Below are 6,768 nucleotides of genomic sequence, written 5' to 3' on the forward strand. Positions count from 1 at the left end.
TAACAGATATACAAGTTTCCATCTTGTCCTTCTTTCTCTTCTTCCTCCTGTAATGTATATAAAGGTTTCCATCATGTTCTTCTTTTCCTTTATTCCCTCCTGTAATATACAGTGATTTGCAATAAATTAGAATATCGACAAAAAGTTACTTTTTTTCAGTAATTCAATTCAAAAAGTGACCTCATACAGAGTTATTACACACAGAGTGAAATTTTTCAAGCATTTATTTCTGTTAATGATTATGGATTACAGCCAAGAAAAACCCAAAAGTCAGTATTTCAGAAAATTAGAATATTATATAAAACCTACTGAAAAAAATGTTTTTTTTTTTAAACACAGAAATGTTGACCAAATGGAAAGTCTGTCCAGTGTGGACAGGTGCCAAATCCTGCTGGAAGATGAAAATTCCATCTCCATAAATCTTTTCAGCACATAGAAGCATGAAGTGCTGTAACATGTCCTGGTAGACGGCAGCGGTGACTTTGGTGTTGATGAAACCCAGTGACCTCCCCCAGCAGATGACATGGCTCCCCAAACCATCACTGATTGTGGAAACGTCACACTAGACCTCAAGCAGCTTGGATTGTGCCTCTCCACTCTTCCTCCAGCAGCTTGGATTGTGCCTCTTCCTCCTCCAGCAGCTTGGATTGGGCCTCTCCACTCTTCCTCCAGCAGCTTGGATTGGGCCTCTCCACTCTTCCTCCAGCAGCTTGGATTGTGCCTCTTCCTCCTCCAGCAGCTTGGATTGGGCCTCTCCACTCTTCCTCCAGCAGCTTGGATTGGGCCTCTCCACTCTTCCTCCAGCAGCTTGGATTGGGCCTCTCCACTCTTCCTCCTCCAGCAGCTTGGATTGGGCCTCTCCACTCTTCCTCCAGCAGCTTGGATTGGGCCTCTCCACTCTTCCTCCAGCAGCTTGGATTGGGCCTCTCCACTCTTCCTCCAGCAGCTTGGATTGGGCCTCTCCACTCTTCCTCCAGCAGCTTGGATTGGGCCTCTCCACTCTTCCTCCAGCAGCTTGGATTGGGCCTCTCCACTCTTCCTCCAGTCTCTGGGACCGAGATTTCCAAATGAAACGCAACATTTACTTCCATCTGAGATCCGCCCCTTGGACCACTGATCAGCAGTCCAGTTCTTCTTCTCCTTGGCCCAGATAAGACGCTTCTGGCCTTGTTTCTTGGTCAGCAGTGACACATGGGATGCAACACTTGTAGCCCATGTCCTGCAGACGTCTGGATGTGCTTGTGGCTTTTGAAGCACTGACTCCAGCAGCAGGCCACTCTTTCTTTCTCCAAAATTTTTTAATGGCATTTTCTTTACAACCCTATTAAGACTGCGGTTCTCCCGGTTGCTTGTGCACTTTTTTCTACCACTTTTTTTTCCTTCCACTCAACTTTCCATTAATATGCTTTGATACAGCACTCTGAGAACAGCCAGCTTCTTTAGCAATAAACTTATGTGGCTTACCCTCCTTGTGGAGTGTGTGAATGACGGCCTTCTGTACATCTGTCAAGTCAGCAGACTTCCCCATGATTGTGATGCATACTGAACCAGACTAAGGGACCTTTAATAACACTTAGGAAGCCACTGCAGGGGTTTTGGGTTAATTATTCTAATTTTCTGAAACACTGACTTTTTGGTTTTTCTTGGCTGTAATCCATAATTATCAACTTTAAGGGTACAAACCCACACAACGTATATGCAGCGTATTTACTACTGCGATACGCAGAAAATACGCAGCAAATACGCAGCAGATTAGATCTAAATAACTGAACACAGCATCACATCTTCACCATCACATCTGCTGCGTATTTGCTGCATATACGGTATGTGGGTTTATACCCTAAGGGTATAAACCCACACACCGTATATGCAGCAGATATGCAACAAATACGCAGCAGATTTGTTGGTACAGATTTGATGCTGTGTTCAGTTATTTAGATCTAATCTGCTGCGAGTTTGCTGCGAGTTTGCTGCGTATCGCAGCAGTAAATACGCTGCATATACGGTGTGTGGGTTTATACCCTAAGGGTATAAACCCACACAACGTATATGCAGCGTATTTACTGCTGCGATACGCAGCAAATACGCAGCAAACACGCAGCAAAAACGCAGCAAATACGCAGCAGATTAGATCTAAATAACTGAACACAGCATAAAATCTGTACCAACAAATCTGCTGCGTAATTGTTGCTTATCTGCTGTGTATACGGTGTGTGGGTTTGTACCCTAACAGAAATAAACGCTTGAAAAAGTTCACTCTGTATGTAATGACTCTATAGAATATATGAGGTCACTTTTTGAATTGAATTACTGAAAAAAAGTAACTTTTTGTTGATATTCTAATTTATTGCAAACCACTGTATATAAAGGTTTCCATTAGGGATGAGCGAACCGAGAAAGTTCGTTATGAATCTCGTTAAAATCGCAATGGCGGGGCAAAACTGTACTTTTATCAGAGAATAGAACAGGATACAAGGGATTATTACTCCTATAATCCTTTGTATCCTGTTTTTATGTGAATATCAAGGTGTGTGACGTCACTCCAGGAACAGGAAGTGCTTGAGCCTGGCTGCAGTTTCTCATTGTGTTTCCAGACGGCAGAGAGAAAGGAGGTCCACGTTAGGCAGAGAGGGAAAATAGATTGGATAGCCAAACAACTGGATAAGTACAGGGAGAAATAGAGGAGTATATATTGTTTGTGAGAGAAGCAGGAGAGAGGAAGATAAAAAAAAAATTGCAAGATCCAGGGAAAGCTTGATATAGAAGATAAGCCCATACATAGGGAAAGAGGCTGAGAAATCAAGAGTTAGGTAGAGAGAGGGAGAGATAGGCATCTAACTAGAAAATTGTGATATCTAGGGAGAGATAGGGAGATAAAGAAAAGAAATAGGGAGAGAAAAGTGAGAAGAGTCACTCAGGACACGTAGCATTGAACCAGCTACTGTTCCGTGACCGAGAAGAGACGCTAGACATTGCTGCTCTGCTGGGTGTCGTTAACCCCGTCTAGCCTCCCGCAACCAAAAAAGTAAAAAAAAAAAAGTCAAAATTTTTTTAAAAAAAGTTTGCTTCTTTTTTTGTGATAAGCTGTTATAGGTGACAGCGCCACACAAAAGCTGTCAGATTTTCCTCTTCTGGGTGCCGTCAACCCCGTCTAGCCGCCCGCAACCAAAAAAGTTAAAAAAAAAACTTAAAAAAAAACTGCTGCCTCCTCCTGCTCCTCAACTTGTCTCTTCTCAATAATACTGGCCTGAGAGCAATCAACTGCTGCCTCCTCCTGCTCCTCAACTTGTCTGTTTTTAATAATACTGGCCTGGAAGCAATCAACTACCGCCTCCTCCTGCTCCTGAACTTGTCTCTCCTCAATAATACTGGCCTGAGAGCAATCAACTGCTGCCTCCTCCTGCTCCTCAACTTGTCTCTTCTCAACAATATTGGCCTGAGAGGCGAGCAATCTACTGCTGCCTCCTCCTGTTCCTCGACTTGTCTCTTCTCAACAATACTGGCCTGAGAGCAATCAACTGCTGCCTCCTCCTGCTCCTCAACTTGTCTCTTCTCAACAGTACTGGCCTGAGAGGCGAGCAATCTACTGCTGCTTCATCCTGTTCCTCAACTTGTCTCTTCTCAACAATACTGGCCAGAGAGGCGAGCAATCTATTGCTGCCTCCTCCTGTTCCTCGACTTGTTTCTTCTCAACAATACTGGTCTGAGAAGCGAGCAATCAACTGCTGCCTCCTCCTGCTGCTCAACTTGTCTCTTCTCAACAATACTGGCCTGGGTGCAATCAAGTGCTGCCGCATCCTCCTCCTAAACTTTTTTTTTCCAATATTTGTTGTCACTATTTTTGCACTTTTATTCACTATATTTTATTATTATTATTCCTATTATTATTATTTTATTATTATTTTTTTTCCCATTATTTTTGTACTTTTTTCCCCACTTTTTTCATTGTAATAGCAACTGCAACTAAATGAAACTATGCCCTATCACACTCCCACTATTGTAGCTGTAATTATTCAGCCGTTAGAGCAAGGTTCGTTTTCGGTTCGGTTCGGACGAAGCCGAACTTCACGAAAGTTCGCCAGATCGAACCGAACCGAACTTTTCAAAAGTTCGCTCATCCCTAGTTTTCATCATGTCCTCCCTTTCCTTCTTCCTCCTGTAAAATTGATAAAGGTTTCCATCATGTCCTCCTTTTCCCTTCTTCCTCCTCCTGTAACATATATAAAGGTTTCCATCATGTCCTCCCTTTCCCTTCTTCCTCCTGTAACATATATAAAGGTTTCCATCTTGTCCTCCCTTTCCCTTCTTCCTCCTGTAACATATATAAAGGTTTCCATCATGTCCTCCCTTTCCCTTCTTCCTCCTGTAACATATATAAAGGTTTACATCATGTCCTCCCTTTCCCTTCTTCCTCCTGTAACATATATAAAGGTTTCCATCGTGTCCTCCCTTTCCCTTCTTCCTCCTGTAACATATATAAAGATTTCCATCATGTCCCCCTTTCCATTCTTCCTCCTGTAACATAAATAAAGGTTTCCATCATGTCCTCCCTTTCCCTTCTTCCTCCTGTAAAATTGATAAAGGTTTCCATCATGTCCTCCCTTTCCCTTCTTCCTCCTGTAACATATTTAAAGGTTTCCATCTTGTCCTCCCTTTCCCTTCTTCCTCCTGTAACATATGTAAAGTTTCCATTATGTCCCCCCTTTCCCTTCTTCCTCCTGTAACATATATAAAGGTTTCCATCATGTCCTCCCTTTCCCTTCTTCCTCCTGTAACATATATAAAGGTTTCCATCATGTCCTCCTTTCCCTTCTTCCTCCTGTAACATATATAAAGGTTTCCATCATGTCCCCCCTTTCCCTTCTTCCTCCTGTAACATATATAAAGGTTTCCATCATGTCCTCCCTTTCCCTTCTTCCCCCTGTAACATATATAAAGGTTTCCATCATGTCCTCCCTTTCCCTTCTTCCCCCTGTAACATATATAAAGGTTTCCATCATGTCCTCCTTTCCCTTCTTCCTCCTGTAACATATATAAAGGTTTCCATCATGTCCCCCCTTTCCCTTCTTCCTCCTGTAACATATATAAAGGTTTTCATCATGTCCTCCCTTTCCCTTCTTCCGCCTGTAACATATATTAAGGTTTTCATCATGTCCCCCCTTTCCCTTCTTCCTCCTGTAACATATATAAAGGTTTCCATCATGTCCCCCCTTTCCCTTCTTCCTCCTGTAACACATATAAAGGTTTTCATCATGTCCTCCGTTTCCCTTCTTCCCCCTGTAACATATATTAAGGTTTTCATCATGTCTTCCTTCTGATAGACGGGTAAATGATGACGACATACAGGACACATGTACTGCTCTTTATTATATGGCTTCCAAACGGAAAATCAATCAGCAAGAATTGTGATGCCTGTAACTGTGACATGAAGAGCTGTCATAGGGAAATCCTCAGCCCTGTAGGAGAGAACAGAAACTTTTATTAGAGTTTAATTATAGGACAGAATGTATAGTGTATTAAACATATTGGGGGAGATATATGGTGTTGTCTTAGGGCTCGTTCCCACTGAGGAAAGGTAGCGGAATTCCGCGACGGAATTGTCCGCCGCGGAATGCCGTTAGCCTCCCGCTCATAATGGGAGTCTATGGGAGGCGCGCGCTCCTGCCCTGTCCGCGCTAAAGAATGAACATGTTCATTCTTCAGCGCGGACAGGGCAGGAGCGCGCACCTCCCATAGACTCCCATTATGAGCGGGAGGCTAACGGCATTCCGCGGCGGACAATTCCGTCGCGGAATTCCGCTACCTTTCCTCAGTGGGAACGAGCCCTTATAGTGAGATTCTCTCTGTTGCCCATAGCGACCAATCACAGCTCAGCTTTAATCTGATTGGTTGCTATGGGCAACTGAGAGAATCTTAATATAAGACAGCGCCATAAACATCCCACATTTCCCAATCTATCTATCTCCTATTTGTTATCTATCTATCTATCTATAGAAGGTATATCACCACAGCACTCTGGATGTGATCAAGTGGATCGGCAGCACAGTGGCTCAGTGGTTAGCACTGTTGCCTTGCAGCGCTGGAGTCCTGGGTTCAAATCCCACCAAGGGCAACATCTGCAAAGAGTTTGTATGTTCTCTCCGTATTTGCGTGGGTTTCTTCCGGATACTTTGGTTTCCTCCCACACCGAAAACATACAGATAGGTGAAGTGCTGCGGAATCTGTGTGCGCTATACGAATAAAGGATTATTATTATTGCTCCCGCCTGCCATTAACCCCTTAAATGCCGCGATCGCACCACGACCGCAGCATTTAAGTATAAGTAACCAGAGCATCTCCGGTCACTTAGCGATCGGGACCCCTGCAGCATGTCTGCGGGGGTCCCGATCGCATTTCCTGACTGCCGTAGGTCTTCCCCTTACCTCTGTGCAGTCGTCTGTTCGGTTTTCTGTTCAGCCTGCCACAGGCAGGCTGAATCAGAAGATCACAGATAACACTGATCCCTGCTATGCTATGGCCACAGACAGGCTGAATCAGAAGATCACAGATAACACTGATCCCTGCTATGCTATGGCCACAGGCAGGCTGAATCAGAAGATCACAGATAACACTGATCCCTGCTATGCTATGGCCGCAGCCAGGCTGAATCAGAAGATCACAGATAACACTGATCCCTGCTACGCTATGGCCACAAGCAGGCTGAATCAGAAGATCACAGATAGCACTGATCCCTGCTACGCTATGGCCACAGGCAGGCTGAATCAGAAG

The sequence above is a fragment of the Dendropsophus ebraccatus genome, chromosome 2 (assembly GCF_027789765.1).
Source record: "Dendropsophus ebraccatus isolate aDenEbr1 chromosome 2, aDenEbr1.pat, whole genome shotgun sequence".
Classification (NCBI taxonomy): Eukaryota; Metazoa; Chordata; class Amphibia; order Anura; family Hylidae; genus Dendropsophus; species Dendropsophus ebraccatus.